General features: G+C 48.9%; 1 protein-coding gene across 2 annotated transcripts in view; it reads left to right on the forward strand.

Annotated features, from left to right (window-relative positions):
• The window catches only part of ARRB1 (arrestin beta 1), a 75,551-nt gene that overhangs the window by 34,852 nt on the left and 22,716 nt on the right, over positions 1–17,983 (forward strand). The window lies entirely within an intron of this gene.

A 17,983-nucleotide genomic window follows, 5' to 3' on the forward strand; every position in this document is an offset into this window, starting at 1 on the left:
AGCTCCCATCCTGGGGGGCAAACCCCCGCTGGATTACGCCCACCAAGGAGGTGTATGAGATAGGTACCCTCAGCCTGGGGTCTCAGTAAAGCCCCCGAGGGAATAATGCGTCTTTTTTCCCCTTCAGTTGTTCTCAAGATTAAACAGGAGGAGTAGGTCAAATACTTAGCATATGACAAATAAATGATAAATCTTAAAATAATTGTTATTTTGGTTTTTGGGGTTTGTTTTCTAAAGTTTAATAAAACCACTCAAAGTTTCACAAGAAAACTATGATTTGGGGATGACTGACAAGCACGTCTTGTACGTTTGTAATATTCCTCTTTCAGAGAACCTTTTACATTGGAACTATACCAAGGATGTCCAATAATGAAAGTATTTGGTTTGGAACACACTTAGGATAAATTGTATCTTTCAACAGTATCTCATTCTTTTAAAACCCAGAAGCGTTACTATATTTTTATTTCCTAATTTATCAAGCGTTTGGTTTGAACTGCTTACGTTTCTTATTTCTACTATGTGACTTTGAGCAAGTTACTTAATTTCTCTGTGTTTCCTCATATATAGAGTGGCGATAATAAGAGTATCTACCTTACAGGGTTCTTGTGAGGATTAAATGAGTTAAATACAGTGTTTAGAATAGTGCCTGACACTTAATAAACATCAGTTATAATAATAATAATTATTATTATTTCTTAAGAAGAAAATACACCCAGATTTAGTTACCAAATCCGGTCAGGTTGCCTTTCAGTGACTGTGCATTCAGGTAACATTTACTGAGTGCTGGTCTTGGGTTTGTCTGGGTCTTGATCTCGGGGCTCAGCTGCCCCCTGGCTCTGCCCAGGGGCCTGGGCTTCCTGCTCGGTTTCTGCCTCGTGCGACTAGCCCCCAGGGCCCCGGGTGAGGCTGAGCTCATAAAGTGTCGGCAAAGCACTTTGTGGATCAATGATAACTAATAGCAGCTCCCTGGAGTTGGCTCATATAGGGAAGACTATCGTGGAGGCAGCTTGAACCAGGCTCAGGGGCAGCCCCTGGGGAAGGCCAGTGATGTCCTCAAGGTGGGACCTGGGAAGGGCCCTGCCGTCCCTCCTCCCTGTTGCCTCCTGCCACTTTAACCAGCAGTGGGTGCTGACAAAGTTTGGAGATGGGCGGGGGGTGTTAGTGGCCACACGGGGAAGAGGTTTGCCCATTTAGTGACAGAGTCAGGAGCAGAGACCCATCTAGCCCACACACCTGGTCACTTCCAGGCCAGAGCTGGGTGCACGGCCTGTCCTGGGCATCCTCTTGTCAGGGATCTCCCAGTCATCCCCATTGCTGTTTCTCAAGAGGTCAACATTCCTGGCTGAAATAGACAGCTGCTGGCCTTTGCCCAGACACATGCCTGTCTTAAGGATGGCAAAGCAGCTTCTGTTCAGTTGCGGGCATGAATGAGAAGTTGGCATGGGACCTTGTGCAAGGGAGGTTGTGGGCAAGACTTCCCCTAGTTCTGCCCCAGGGGGAAGTCCTGCGAGTCTCAGACGGAACTGAAGTCTGTTTTGGGAACTGCTGAGGAGGCAGCAGACAGCCCTCTGGGAGCTCATGGTCTGATGGAGGGGCCATGGTCCTGTTCTCCAGGAGAGAGACTCCGGTCTGCTGGTTGGGGGCAGGGAGGGGGGATGTGGCTCCTGTTTCCTGGGACTTCCGATCCAATGGAGGGGACATAGCCCTCTTGTCCTCTAGTAGCTCCTTGTCTGAGGAAGGAAGCACGAACTTTGTCTGCAGCAGCCTCCTATCTGATGGAGGAGTCGTGGCCACTTCCCTCAGGGAATTCTTATCTGATAGAGGAGATATGACCTCTGCCCTCAGGAAGGCCCCCTGTCTCCCTGTTTGATGGGGGAGGCTCATCTCTTTCTCTCACTTAAGAAGCCCCATTTGATGGCCTCTGCCTTTGCTCCCTGCCTCCCTGGCCTGATTCATGGGGAACTCTGGTCTACAGGGAATAGCCACAGAGAGCTGGGCAGAGTAAGGGGCTAGGCTGCTGTGGGGCAGGGCAGAAGGGAAGAAGGGGGTGCTTTAGAGGGGCTCCCATAGCGAGTAAGGGTGACAGGAAAGGCTTCCCAGTCGAGATGCCTTTATGGAACAGTCTGATGGAAGGAGGTGCCTGGCTGTGATGAGTACCCACTGGGGATCAGGGGTTGCTCCTCCAGGCTGGGAAGGGTAACTTGAGGGTCACTCGGGAGCCTGTCTCCACACAGGCCAAACTGCTGGAGTGGAAAGGGCCCCTGGAGACGCTCACCTTCTGCCTGTCCGTGCACAGGCTGACTACTGCCAGCCCAGAGACCTCCGCCCTCCAAGGCCTGAGAAGCCCAGAGGAGGAGAGGAAACAGGACATGTATCAGGAACGCCTTTTCCTTTTGTTTGTAACTAACCCCCTGACTTGGGGCTGGGGAGAGCTGATTCTGCACGGGCTGCCCTGGCCTAACTGCTGCTGCCTGCAGCCCCCAGCACTGGGTCTTCCACGGCCTCCCTCCTTCCCACACAGTGCCCCGCCTTGCCTCAGCTACTGCTCCTGGGCTGGTCCCTTAATTTCACCGAGACTCAGGGCTCTCATCTGTAAAATGGGGTAAGACTTCCTATCTGCCTCATAAGGAAGTTTGTTTTTTCCTTTCTTTATAGGACTTACATAATTTATTCCTTTATCCATGAGATGTGCCTGGAGCATTTCCTGTGTGCTGACCTCTGGGGTGGGCAGGGGCAGAGAGTGTAGGCGAGGAACAGGTGCGGGCAGACAGGAAGTCTGTTTGGGACTTGTGTGAGGAGTCTGGGGACATCCGAGTATACATGTCCCAAGGCTAGGGGTTATGGGGTCAGAGAGGGTCTGGCTGGAGATGGAGGCTTGGCTTACCAGCATCTGGTGGCAGTTAAAGGGGCCAGGTGGGTGGGGTCACCAAGGGAACTGCTTGTCATGGGTCCTGGGAAGGGGTGGAGGCCAGGCCCTGGAGGCCACAGGCAACCGGGCTCTGCTCTGGAGCCTACAGACAGCTGGGCACAGGGCAGGGATGGGTGACCACTGAGTCAGGGCTCCAGTGGCTAAGAGGAACGGGCCTGGGATGGGGTCACAGGATGGTGCTCCTGGGGGGTGTCGAGACCTTTGCTTTGGCAAGCTGGGTGTGGGGGTGTGTGGGAAGGATGGTCTTTGGGTTGAGGAGACAGTAAATTATGGCAGAGGTGCTCAGACATCAAAAGAAGGTGGTCAGACAGATTGGCATTCTCTTTTTGTTTTGGCCGCACCGTGTGGCGTGCAGGATCTTAGTTCCCCAACCAGGGATTGAACCCGTGCCCCCTGCAGTGGAAGCGCGGAGTCTTAACCACTGGACCGCCAGGGAAGTCCCGGATTGGCATTCTCTTATTCTCATGACTTCAGTTAGTCTTCTGCTGGCTAGAGGGCTGCTGTGGGAGCACGTGTGTTTACGTGGTGTGTGTATGGTGTACGTCGGGGGAGTTGTAGGTGAGATGTGTGTGGGGTGTGTGATGCAGGTGTGCACATGGAGTGTGCTTAGTATTTGTGTGTGTGGTCTGTGTATGTGGTGTGTATAAGTGTAAGTGGTATATATGTGGTGTGAGATGTGAAGCATACGTGGTATGTGTGTGGTGCAAGTGTGCATGATGCGTGTGGTGTGGTATGTGGTGTGTTTTGTACATGCGTGGTGTGTGTTGTGCCTGTAGGTACATGTGTAGGGCGTGTAGGGTATGTGTGGTGTGTGTTGTGTGTGTGTGGTGTTTGTGGGTATGTGTCTCTGTGTGTATGCATGGTGTGTGTGTGTGTGTGTGTGTGAGGTGTGTAGAGTTTGTGACTGCATACAGCAGGCTGATGCTGAGCCATTTGCCTGGGCTGGAAACTTAGAAGCATCCACCAGGCTTCCGAATTTCCCTCCTCTATTTAGGGTCACATCCAATGGTCCACTGGTAACAGCTGGCTATCCAGAAAAAAAGGGGGGGTGGGGTTGTAGTATTTGCCGATTTCTGTGGTGTAAATTCTTCCACCAAGGATTTCACCCTACTAATGTCATGTCATTGAACATGGAGTTGGGAAGAGATGCACAGTAGGGCACCATCTTTATAGAGAAATTTAGTAAAAAAAATAGTAAGTGATAAGTTTTGAGTATTTATTCCCTTTATTTTTTTTAAATGAGTGTTGATAGTTTTTTTTTAATAAATTTATTTATTCATTTTATTTTTGACTGCATTGGGTCTTCGTTGCTGTGCGCGGGCTTTCTCTAGTTGTGGCGAGCGGGGGCTACTCTTCATTGCGGTGCGCGGGCTTCTCATTGCGGTGGCTTCTCTTGTTGCGGAGCACGGGCTGTAGGCACACGGGTTTCAGTAGTTGTGGTGCAGGGCTCAGTAGTTGTGGCTCGCGGGCTCTAGAGTGCGGGCTCAGTAGTTGTGGTGCATGGGCTTAGTTGCTCCGCAGCATGTGGGATCTTCCTGGACCAGGGCTCGAACCCGTGTCCCCTGCATTGGCAGGCGGATTTTTAACCACTGCGCCACCAGGGAAGCCCTCCCTTTGTTGTTTTTTTTAACTTTTTAAAAAATTTTATTTATTTATTTATTTTTGGCTACGTTGGGTCTTTTTTGCTGCATGAGGGCTTCCTCTAGTTGTGGAGAGTGGTGGCTACTCTTTATTGCGGTGGCTTCTCTTGTTGCGGAGCACAAGCTCTAGGCGTGTGGGCTTCAGTAGTTGTGGCACGAGGGCTCAGTAGTTGTGGCTCATGGGCTTAGCTGCTCCGTGGCATGTGGGATCTTCCTGGACCAGGGATCGAACCTGTGTCCCCTGCATTGGCAGGCAGATTCTTAACCGCTGTGCCACCAGGGAAGTCCCCCTCCCTTTGTTTTTAATATAATTTATTTAATTGTAATTTTGGATCAGGATTTCTCACCATCAGCACTGTTAATATTTGGGCTCGAGGTTTTTTGTTGGGAGCAGGGAAGGGGCCGGCCTACACATTGTGCAGGCAGCACCCGTGACCTCCGCCCACTAGATGCCAGTAGCACCCTTCCCCCAAGCCGTGATCACCCAGATGTCTCTAGACATTGCCAAATGTCCCCCAGGGGGCTGAGACAGCCACTTCACCCCCAGCAGAGAGCCATTGGCAATGGCTGTGTTTAACAACTAGCTCACAACATTCCTACAAGTGTGACAGTCGGCTCTATGAGCCTGTACAAGCCAGCTCCAGCCCATCATGGGCACTGTATCTAGCTAAATATAAGATGTGGGGTTTTCTCCCCAAAATTCTTTCTCAAGAAAGAGCCACTATCCTAGGCCATACCTTTCAGTCTGGACAGAGCTCCTGACCACAGAGGGCTCTCAGCCCCTGACTGGCCCCCAGAGTGGTTGAAGCAAAGTGGGAGATGCACTGCCCTACTGATCTGTTCTGATATTTCATGAAATGTGACAATGGAGAAAAAAGTAACACTTCTGAATCAATATCTTATTTTATTATATGTTCTTCTGTATCCCTAAAAGTTTATATGTGCAAATTGGCAAAAACAAAAACAAAACACACACACATACACACACACACACACACACACACACACACACACACAAGCAAGTAGAACTTTGAATAAAGTCTTCCCACTGGGAAAACCATGGCTCACACACACACACAAGCAAGTAGAACTTTGAATAAAGTCTTCCCACTGGGAAAACCATGGCTGCTGTGTCACACACCCGTGTTTTATCCTGGCGGCCAGGCGGCCCGCCTCTGAATCGCCTCTTGGCCCAAGTCCTATTTTTCCCCATCTTCAAGCTCAGGGTTTGGCCCTTGTTTATGCATTTATTCATTCATTCGAAATATTTACTAAGCACCCACTATATACCAAGGAAGATGACTGAAGGAAGACAGGGTTCCTGCTCTCTGGAGCTTGTCAGTATTTCACTCCACGCCATCCACTGGGGAGCAGAGATGTGCAGGCTCGTGTGGATGCTGAGGGGACATGGGGCAGAATAGAGGCGAGGAAGGGAGAAGTGCATGTGTGGGTGGCTATTGTGTGCCTGAAGCTGAGCTGGGCACATCATACATTTTTTCATCCCCCCCTCCTGCTGTGCTTCTGAGGGAGGGTTTTGTTTATTTGTGGAGTATCTCTCTCTCTCCCTGCTCCAGAGTGCAGGTGTCCTGGTGACAGGGCACAGGGGCCTGTATCTTCTGGAGGTAAGAACAGTGTCAGGCCCAGAGATTGGAAAAAAAGGAAGAAAAGCAAGGAGGGGAGTAGCAGAGATGGATGGAGAGAGGGAAGGAGGAAGGGGTCAGGGCAAGGACACTTTAAGCTGAAGCAGTCAGGGAAGGCTTCTTGGATGAGGTGACATTGGGAAGAAGGATGGGAGGGATTGCAGTGGGAGAACCGATAGAAAGGCTATTACAGAAAGAGGGAATAACAGGGCATGTCCCTGGAGATTTCTGGAATGTGAGGGTCTAAACTAGGAAGAGAATATCATAAACTGCTGTTTTCTACCCAAGACTGAGAGAGAGACAGCTAAAAAAACTTGTTTGTCTCCGGTGGAGTTAATATAACCATCCCCTCCCACCTGAGGGACAGCTGGGCAAGAACTCTCCCCTGGGCGCTGGAGGGAAGGCAGAGTGTTGGCTCAGGGAATGAGGATAAGAGCAATAATAATTACAGTCCCAATGATGTCCGCTTCCCTTTATCATTCCCTACTAGGTACCAAGGCTTTATATATGCCTTCACCTGTGGGGTAGATATCAACCCCACTTTCCAGATGATGGAACGTATGCCTCAGAGAGGAAGCAAAACTCAAGGTCACACAGGACTCAGGCGGGGTCTGCGTGCTTCAGCGTCTGCACTGTTTCCTCTGCCAGCACCCTTCCCTTCCTGCCTCTCAACCCTCGAGAAGGCTGGAGAGCATTCAGGTGCAGTTTGTGGGCTCTTTGGGATCCAGCTGCCAGCCTGCTTGGTGAAATTACTAGCTTTCAATTTCAGATCTCCAGTTTTGTGGGTTACTAGAAAATGGGACAGACTCCTTTAAGAAACTCTCCCCTCTGTCCGTGGCCATCTGGTGGCTCCCCTCCTCCCTCACTCTGCACCCCCTGGAAATCTTCACATATATGGATCATGGCTAGAAAAGTGAACACATGAATGTGGACAAGAGGCTGGAGCAATTGCTGTCTGCCTAGACGCCTGTGAGAAGTCTGGAGCCCGGGAGCTTGACTTGGCCAGACCCCCATCCACCACCCCTCAACAAAACACACACACATACACACACACACACACACACACACACACACACACACAAGCAAGTAGAACTTTGAATAAAGTCTTCCCACTGGGAAAACCATGGCTGCTGTGTCACACACCCGTGTTTTATCCTGGCGGCCAGGCGGCCCGCCTCTGAATCGCCTCTTGGCCCAAGTCCTATTTTTCCCCATCTTCAAGCTCAGGGTTTGGCCCTTGTTTATGCATTTATTCATTCATTCGAAATATTTACTAAGCACCCACTATATACCAAGGAAGATGACTGAAGGAAGACAGGGTTCCTGCTCTCTGGAGCTTGTCAGTATTTCACTCCACGCCATCCACTGGGGAGCAGAGATGTGCAGGCTCGTGTGGATGCTGAGGGGACATGGGGCAGAATAGAGGCGAGGAAGGGAGAAGTGCATGTGTGGGTGGCTATTGTGTGCCTGAAGCTGAGCTGGGCACATCATACATTGTATCATCCCACCCTCCTGCTGTGCTTCTGAGGGAGGGTTTTGTTTATTTGTGGAGTATCTCTCTCTCTCCCTGCTCCAGAGTGCAGGTGTCCTGGTGACAGGGCACAGGGGCCTGTATCTTCTGGAGGTAAGAACAGTGTCAGGCCCAGAGATTGGAAAAAAAGGAAGAAAAGCAAGGAGGGGAGTAGCAGAGATGGATGGAGAGAGGGAAGGAGGAAGGGGTCAGGGCAAGGACACTTTAAGCTGAAGCAGTCAGGGAAGGCTTCTTGGATGAGGTGACATTGGGAAGAAGGATGGGAGGGATTGCAGTGGGAGAACCGATAGAAAGGCTATTACAGAAAGAGGGAATAACAGGGCATGTCCCTGGAGATTTCTGGAATGTGAGGGTCTAAACTAGGAAGAGAATATCATAAACTGCTGTTTTCTACCCAAGACTGAGAGAGAGACAGCTAAAAAAACTTGTTTGTCTCCGGTGGAGTTAATATAACCATCCCCTCCCACCTGAGGGACAGCTGGGCAAGAACTCTCCCCTGGGCGCTGGAGGGAAGGCAGAGTGTTGGCTCAGGGAATGAGGATAAGAGCAATAATAATTACAGTCCCAATGATGTCCGCTTCCCTTTATCATTCCCTACTAGGTACCAAGGCTTTATATATGCCTTCACCTGTGGGGTAGATATCAACCCCACTTTCCAGATGATGGAACGTATGCCTCAGAGAGGAAGCAAAACTCAAGGTCACACAGGACTCAGGCGGGGTCTGCGTGCTTCAGCGTCTGCACTGTTTCCTCTGCCAGCACCCTTCCCTTCCTGCCTCTCAACCCTCGAGAAGGCTGGAGAGCATTCAGGTGCAGTTTGTGGGCTCTTTGGGATCCAGCTGCCAGCCTGCTTGGTGAAATTACTAGCTTTCAATTTCAGATCTCCAGTTTTGTGGGTTACTAGAAAATGGGACAGACTCCTTTAAGAAACTCTCCCCTCTGTCCGTGGCCATCTGGTGGCTCCCCTCCTCCCTCACTCTGCACCCCCTGGAAATCTTCACATATATGGATCATGGCTAGAAAAGTGAACACATGAATGTGGACAAGAGGCTGGAGCAATTGCTGTCTGCCTAGACGCCTGTGAGAAGTCTGGAGCCCGGGAGCTTGACTTGGCCAGACCCCCATCCACCACCCCTCACCCCTCAGGCCTGTGCCCAAGGAAGCCATGCACGATTCTGAGCAGGCGTGTGACAGGAGCACCAGAAGCCTGGGGCTCTCCTCCCAGTCTGTGACTGGACACACCCCAGAGTCTCTCTGGGCCTTAGTTTCTTGGCCGGGTGCAAGATTCTCTTCCGTTGATTTCTCCGTCTGGGAAATAAAGCAGGCTACACTGTGATCCCTCATGCTCCCCAAATCTGTGAAACAGGGGTGACATCTCCTGTCTTCTTGCCTCCTCCCCCTGTCCTGGGCTGTCCTGAGAAGCAGGTGCACTAATGGTGGGTAAACAGGCAGGCACTGTTCTGACACAGGGAGGGCTGTTCAGTTCTGGCGGAGCAGACAAGCCTACACACAAATAACTCTGCTACCAGGGAGGGTGTGATAAGGGCTCTAGAAACCTCTTTGCTGCCGCAGCTACCTGCTCCTCACACCTCCCGGCTCCCTGATGGCTGTTCTCACACCCAGGAAAGTGGGTCAGAATGTAGGGCGGGTGTACCTGAGGGTGAATGCCCCCTTGCAGGTCCCCACCCTACCCAGCTGAGCTATGACTGCTGTCAGGCACAGGGATGGGGGAAAGGTATGGGGTGACAGCATCTCTGTGTCCAAGGTACAGTCCTGGCCATTCTCCTTCCCCCTAAGTGCCTATGGCTCCCCATTGCCTTCTGGATATGGTCTGAGGTCCTTAGTCTGGCATTCGAGGCCCTTTATACCTAGCCCAGGGCCTGGGGCATGGAGGTGCTCCGTGACTATCAGGGAAGCGAGTGGACCCTTCTCTGGCCCATCCTCTTCCCTGGTGCTCCTCCCAGGCACTTGGGACATACTGCAGATTGCCGACTGTCTCTCAAACGCACAGTGGACTCAGTTGTGAGGCCCCCACCTGCAGTGCTGTCACCTCTTCCACACCTCTGTGTGTTCTTCAAGATCCCCCTCATTGCTACTTCCTCCCTTGAAGCCTTTCCTGACCCCCTCAGACAGAACCACACAATCCTACCTATAAGGTAGTATTGTGAGTGGTGAAAAGTGTCATCCCTGCAGCTAGACTGCCTGGGTTCCAATATCAAGATGAGCACCTTACTAGCTGTGTGACCTTGGGCAAATGACTTAGACCCTCTGTGCCTCAGTTTCCTCATCTGCGAAAGTGGGATAGTCGTACCTCCTCATATGTTGTTGGAGGAACAAATGAGTTAATATTTATGACGCACTTAGAGTAGTAACTGGCACCTGATTTCTCTCCTGGATGAGTTTTCTGTTGTTGATTGAGCTTAACATCTGAAGGTCTCCCGACATTCATAGCATTTTTATCTAACATGAATTTTCTGACGCTGCAAAGGATTGAATTGTTGCCAGTGCTCTCTCAGTTCACTGGTAGTGAATCTACGTTCGTGGATAAGCTCTACAAGATGAGTTTTCTGATGCTGAGTAAGACATGTTTGGCTAAATGATTTCCCATAGGCAGCCCGTTCATGGGCTTCCTCTCCTGTATGAGTTTTCTGATGCTGGCTTTGAGACATTGATTAAGTTATTCACGGTCTCTGAAGCTCAGGTTTCCCCTTTGAAAAATGGGAATGTTTAGATGGCATAATATACTATCTTAATGTGTGTGAAGTTCTTAGCACAGCACCTGGATTACAGGGAAAGCTTAATGCACGGTGGCCGACGTGATTGGTGGGTTTATCTACTTGACTATACCGTGGTTTTTTGTCAGCAGGAACATCTTAGTGCCTGCAGAGCCTGGCAGTGGTAGGAGTGTGAATGTTTACCGGGTAAGTGAATGATAAATGGGAGAGTCATTGGTCAAAGCTGAGCAGAGGCCCGTGTGGGTGTATCAGTTGTATACCTGGCTCAGCCTGATGGTGGCTGGGACCCTGCCCCTATGAAGTATTTTCTAAGCCCGGTGCCTATTGATCCTGACAGCCAAAGAGAAGCATACATAAAAGAAGAAATCCCTGGAGTCCACTCAACCAGAGCAAAGGACCATCCCCACCATCTTTTTAAACGTCATCCATCCTCACTATTGACTAATTCTCTCTTAGGGCATTCATTCAACAGCATCCCACCTGTTTTTATTTACTGAGCACCTACTGTGGCCCAGGCACCGTGCTGTGCCCCAGGGATCCAGTGTCAAAAATACAAATAAGATCTCTACTCTCATATAAGTTATGAAAGAGAAGCAGAGGGTGAGTAAACAGACTTTTACAGAGTGTGGTAAATGTTGTGACGGAGACACACTGGGTGTGGGAGTTGGGGGGCGTCTAATCCAGACCTGGGGGGGAGTCAGGGAAAGCTTCCCGGAGAAGGAGAGTGCTGAGCAGAAGACACAGCACGCAGTTCTAGCAGTTGACACAGCAGGCTTGGGGAAGTTGCTGAGGAATCACAGAGATGTGGACTCTGGCTTGTAAAATCGCAGAATCAGAGATTCTAGCATCAAAGGATCCAAATGACAGGATCCATATTTTCTCTACTGTGCTTACAATATTTTTCTCACTAAGACTTGAAACATACCTTGTTAGGGAAGCCCTGGCATCTTTATGAAGTAATTTGTGCTCATTGTACAACATGGAAAAATAAGGGATATAAAGGAATGAGTGGGTGGGTGGACGGAGTTTCCTTCAACCCCTGTTAACATTTAGGCACATTTCCTTTCCTTTCATTCATTTTTTGGGGTTGTTTTTAGTTTTAGTTTTTAAAACTGAGATATTTACATACCATAATGTTAGCAGTTTTAGTGTTTTTGAGTATTTTCACAAGGTTGTATAACCATCACCACTATCTAATTCCAGAATATTTTCATCACCCCATTAGCAATCACTTCCCATTTCCCCCTCCCACCAGCCCCGGGTAACCACTGATCTTCTTTCTGTTTCTATGTAGTTGCCTATTCTGGACATTTCGTGTAAGTGGAATCATACAATATATGGTTTTTTGTGTCTGGCTTCTTTCACTTAATACAATACTTTCGAGGTTCATCCATGTTGTAGCATGAATCAGTGCTTCATTCCTTTTTATGGTTAAATAATATTCCATTGAATGTATATGCCGCATTTAAAAAAATAGATTCATCAATTGATGGACTTTTTTTTCACTTTTTGTGACTGTTATGAATAATGCCACTATGAACATTTATGTACAAGTTTTTGTGTGGACATCATTTTCAGTTCTCTTGGGTATCTACCTAGGAATGGAATTGCTGGGTCATATGTTAACTCTGTTTAATGTTTAGAGGGACAGCCAGACTGTTTGCCAAAGCGACTGCACTGCTTTACATTACCACCAGCAATGTACGAGGGTTCTTGTTTCTCCACACCCTTGATAACACTTGCTATTGTTCTTCTTTTTCTTTTTTTTTTTAAATTTTATTTACTTATTTGTTTATTTTTGGCTGCATGGGATCTTTGTTGCTGCGCGTGGGCTTTCTCTAGTTGTGGCGAATGGGGGCTACTGTTCGTTGCGGCACGCGGGCTTCTCGTTGCTGTGGCTTCTCTTGTTGCCAAGCATGGGCTCTAGGCGCACGGGCTCTAGGTGCAAGGGCTTCAGTAGTTGTGGCTCGCAGGCTCTAGAGCACAGGCTCAGTAGTTGTGGCACACGGGCTCTAGTTGTGGCTCGCGGGCTCTAGCGTGCAGGTGCAGTAGTTGTGGCGCATGGGCTTAGTTGCTCCGGGGCATGTGGGATCTTGTGGACCACGGCTCGAACCCATGTCCTCTGCATTGGCAGGCAGATTCTTAACCACTGTGCCACCAGGGAAGTCCCTATCCTTCTTTTTCACTATAGCTATCCTAGTGGGTGTGAAATATCTCACTGTGGCTCCCCCCGCCCTGCCACACCAAGCAGCTTGTGGGATCTTAGTTCCCTGACCAGGGATTGAACCCAGGCCCTTGGCAGTGAAGGCAGAGTCCTAACCACTGGACAGCCAGGGAATTCCCCTCATTGTGGCTTTAACTTGCATTTCCCCCATGGCTAGTGATCTTTTCATGTGCTTATTGGCCACTTGTGTATCTTCTTTGAAGAAATGGCTATTCAAATTCATTGCTTGTTTTTAATTGAGTTGCCTGTTTGTTGTTGAATCATAATAGGGTCTTTATATATCCTGGATACTAGACTCTTATTAGATACATGATTTGAAAATATTTGCTCCATTTTGTGGATTGTCTTTTCACTTTCTTGATAGTGACTTTTGAAGCTCCAGAGTTTTTAATTTTGATAAAGTGCAATTTATCTACTTTTTCCTTTAGTTGCCTGTGCTTGTGGTGTCATATCTAAGAAACCATTGTCTTATCCAAGGTCATGTAGATTTACACTTATGTTTTCTTCTAAGAGTTTTATAGTTGTAGCTCTTACATTTAGATCTTTGGTACATTTTGAGTTAATTTTTGTATATGGTGTGAAGTGGAGGGACTCTGACTTCATTCTTTTGCATATGGATATCCAGTTGTCCAAGATTCATTTGCTGAAAAGACTATTTCCAAAGACTTGTCTTGGTTCCCTTGCTAATAATCAATTGACCATAAATATATGGGTCTATTTCTGGACTCTCAATTTTGTTCCATTGATCTCTATGTCTATCTTTATGCCAGGATCACACATTCTTGATTACTGTAGCTTTGTAGTAAGTTTTTTTCTTTTTTAAATAAATTTATTTATTTAATTTATTTTTGGTTGCATTGGGTCTTTGTTGCTGCGCGCAGGCCTTCTCTAGTTGTGGAGAGCGGGGGCTACTCTTTGTTGCGGTGCGTGTGCTTCTCATTGAGGTGGCTTCTCTTGTTGTGGAGCACGGGCTCTAGGTGCACGGGCTTCAGTAGTTGTGGCTTGCGGGCTTTAGAACGCAGGCTCAGTAGTTGTGACACACGGGCTTAGTTGCTCCGCGGCATGTGGGATCTTCCCGGACCAGGGGTCGAACCCATGTCCCCTGCATTGGCAGGCAGATTTTTAACCACTGTGCCACCAGGGAAGTCTCTGTAGTAAGTTTTGAATTTGGGAAGTCTGAGTCCTCCAACTTTGTTCCTTTTTTTTTTTCAAGATTGTTTTGGCTATTACATTTCCATATGAATTTTATGATCAGCCTGTCAATTAATGCAAAAAATCCAGCTGCGATTTTTGATAGGGGTTGCATTGAATTCATAGATCAGTTTGAGGAGTATTGCCATATTAACAACCTTGTCTTCTCCTTCTTTCTTTTGGGTATTTATTGAGTATAAAGTTGAGCTCATGCCAAAAATACTGTTTTGATTCCTGATTTATTCTGCTTAATATTCTATCATAGGCATTTCCCTGTGTTATGAAAGATGCAAGCATAATTTCAATGCTATGTAGTATTATTCCATTGTTTGGCTGTACTATACAAACTTATAAACTCTTGGTTGTTGGATAATCTATCTAGGAAGGTACTTCGTTCTGGGTCCCTCATGATATAGGCCTCTCCCTATAGGCACAAAGGGACATTGGGAGGGCTGGAGGCACACAGAAAAGCGGCAGAATCAGAAAATAGGATCCAGCAGGCTGCACAGACACTACTACAGCATGTTTGTTTTGGGCATGTTCTCTAGAACAGTGGATTTTAAACAGTTAAAAATGTGCAGCATGGTATTCATTTTACATTGTAACTCAGTTCATCTGAAACAAATGTTTTACTAAATAATATTTACTTTTCCTATTGGCCAGGAGAAGCTGGTCTGCTGCAGTTACAAACAACCCCCAAATGTCAGTGGCTCAAGAGCTTTTTTTCTCTCTCATGCTACATGTCTATCATCTAGCAGGAGAGCCCTGGGATTTCGGTCTCTGAAGGCCTTCCCATCCAGATCATTGCTGGTTTCAGTGATAGAGGAAAGAGGCTGTGGTAGACAGAAGAATGGCCCCCCAACAATGTCTACGTCCTAATCCTTGGAACCTTTGAATATGTTATATCACATGGCAAAGGGGAATTATAGTTGCAGATGGAATTAAGGTTCCTAAAATCAGTTGATCTTTAAATAGGGAGCTACATGTATTCATAAGGGTCTTTAAAAGTGGAAGAGGGAGGCAGAAGAGGAGGTCAGAGCGATGCAATGTGGTAAGAACCCAACCTGCTGTTGCTGGCTTTGAAGATGGAGGAAGAGGCCTTGAGACATGGAATGTGGGTGGAAAGGGCAAGGAAACAGATTTACCCCTAGAGCCTCTGGAAAGGAACGCAGCCCTGCTAACATCTTGATTTTAACCTAGTGAGGTACATTTTGAACTTCTGAACCACAGAACTGCCAGATAATACATTTATGTTGTTTTAAGCCACTAAGTTTGTGACCCTTTGTTATAGCCTCCATAGAAGACTAATATAAACAGCATGGGGAATCATGCACCAGCCCTTAAATGCTTCTGCCCGGAAGTGACATATGGCACTTCTACTCATGTTTCCTTGGCCAGAGCAAGCTGCATGGGCACGACTAACTTCATAGGACTGGAGAAATTTGATCCACCCATATGCCCAGCCTTAGAGGGCAATAGAATATTGGTAAAATATAGTAGTATCTACTATATCGTTGCCATCTGCACCTGATGCTTGTATCTTTTATTCTATTGCATTAAAAAGCAACAACAACAAAGTGCTGGTGGCAACTCTGTAAGTTGATTTCATTGTCAACTAATGGGTTGTGACCCCTGGGTTGAAAAACACTGCTCTACAGACCCTCCTCTGCCCATGCCTGATGGACCACATGACACACCCTAAGCCTAGCTGATTGGCCCAGGCATCGGACACCTGACCAAAGAAATTCCTCTCCTGGGGATTTGGAATTGGGCCATTCAACCAGTTCACCGTGGGAAGCTGAGCAGAGGCAGAGTAGAAATAGGGTCGGAGTGAGAGTCACATGCAAAGCCAAAGTGATGGAGGGGCAGAAAAGCCCTGAGTAAGTAGAGAGTTGGTCCACAGAGGCAATGTAGCAGCCGCACACAGAGCAGTGCAGCCGGGATAACATGCAGCCCCAGGGAGAGAGGTGGAGAGAGAGAGCAGCCGCCTGAGAGGCTGATGGCTTCCCCGTTCCCCGCTCCAGCCCCCGTGCGTCCTGCCTGCATATCCTTCCCGTGAGATTTTTGCCTCCTTATCATACCCTCTCCTTTTCTTGAGCTCTGCTAGGTGGGCTTCTGTTCCTTATCTCCAGAGAGTCTTAATCAGCTAGAACACCACCAGTATTTCTTGCGTGGGACCCAGCTTTGGCTCTGAGGGTCAGGCTTATGGGGTACAAACGGGACTTGGGGATGAACTAAACCCAGCCATCCCACAGTCTGGAAGTTTGGCTTTTACCTCAGTTTTGTGTGTTTGTGCTTGCTCTTCAAAGTGGACAGGCAGAAGCCATCTCTGAGGTCCTGCACCAGGTGGGGGTCCCAGTGAACTGCAAGCACCCCTGCAGGGGCCTTTTCTCTGACTGCATTGTGGTCAGGGAGCCAGTGGAGTTGTTTCAGGGACCGTTTGGCTGTGGGACAGAGTGGAAAGGACATGGGCTCTGGAGACAGGCAGCCATAATTCACCTCTTTGAGCCTCAGTTTTCTCATCTCTGAAATGGGATTGTGGAAGGATCAACAACAGTGTTCTGGGAAAAATACTGAGACATGCTGAGGGCGTACAAGCCTGGAGGGCGCCCGCAGCTGTTGTTGTTGTCTGAGGAAGCCATCAGCGTCCAGCTTCCTGAGGAGGTGGCCTGGTGGCTGGTTGAGTTAGCAGCGGGCCATCTCCCACTGCTGGGCTGGCCGTGCTTCCTGCCCCTCGTCACGCTTACTCTCCTGGTCGCTCCTTCCTCACCCTTTCATTTCTCCCCCCAGCTCCTGTCCTCATTTCCCCTTTTTCTGTTATTCCTGACGTTGATAAAAACACCTGCTTTAGGAAAGCAGCAGGGTTGGACAGAAAATAACCAGCCTCTGGAGGCAGACAGACAGAACTGGGTCTGAATCCGGACTTATTAGCCCCTTGCTTGCTGTATGTTTCTGGGAAAATTACTACGTCTCTTTGAATCTCGAGTTCGTTGTCTGTAAAATGAGGGTTATAATGCTCATTTCACAGTGCTGTTATGAGAAATAATTGGGCACTCAACAAATGCTAGTTCCTACTTTATAAAAATGTTAATTGCTTCTTCCTTCCTTCCCTCCCTCCCTTCTCTCTCTATCACTACTCCCAGCTGGCCCCCCGCACCAGCTTCCTGTGGCCAGGGTGCCGCTGGTCCCTCTCAGGGGTCACTGGGATGGCCTCAGGCATTTGTGGCCCCTCCTTTCCATCAGACCCAGGGCTCCTGAGGGGTGGACTGAGGCTTCCGGAAGCAGCTGAGATCTCTGTGGCCTGTCACTTCTCTGGTCTCCTCTGCAGGTCCCGCCTTAGCTTGGGAGCTGCTAGTTCAAACTGTGTGATCTGTATTTTTTTCTCACTTTAGCAATTATTATACCCCAGCTGACTGTGGCATCTTCACACTCCAAACACTGATAAATATTTATGAGGAGGAGAAAAACCCAGAACTCCTAGGGGAGGTGGGGGAGGGATGTGCTAGGCTCTTATTTGCCAACCAAGCTCAGACCCATCAGTGGTCCCTTGGGCCCCAAAAGTAAGGGGGAGGAGTGATAGGGGGGGCTACGGAGGCAGCACAGAGCCACCACCCCACTCCCCTTCTGGGAGGACCTGCTGTCGCTGGGACACTGTGGGCCTCACCCCGCCTTGCCCTGGATGCCTGCTGGACCTCCTGCCCCTCCAGGATGTGGGCTGCCTGCATCGCTCTCAGCGCGTGCAGGTCTGCTCTGTTGCTCTGTGTCTGCTCCATCTCTCTCTGTGTGTGACTGTCTCTCTCTCCGTCTCTTGTTTGTTTGTTTTATCATCTCTCATTCCATCCTTTATTGTCACATCTCCAGAGCCAGCATCGCCCTCCTCTCCCTCCCTCCCTACCCTCCCTCCTACAATACCTTCTCTGCCTCTGGGTCTCCGTCTCTAGCTTTCTTCTCTCCCTCCCAACATTGCTCTGAGCGGTTCTGGGGCTGGATGATGGGGGATAGGTGAGGGGCCTCAGGCTCCCAGACCAGCTGCAGGGAGACAGCAGGAAGAGCTGCTGGGGCCCAGGGTGTGCTCTGGGAGGCAAAGGGAGCA

The sequence above is a fragment of the Neophocaena asiaeorientalis genome, unplaced genomic scaffold (assembly GCF_003031525.2).
Source record: "Neophocaena asiaeorientalis asiaeorientalis breed wild unplaced genomic scaffold, Neophocaena_asiaeorientalis_V1.1 scaffold263, whole genome shotgun sequence".
NCBI classification, from domain to species: Eukaryota; Metazoa; Chordata; class Mammalia; order Artiodactyla; family Phocoenidae; genus Neophocaena; species Neophocaena asiaeorientalis.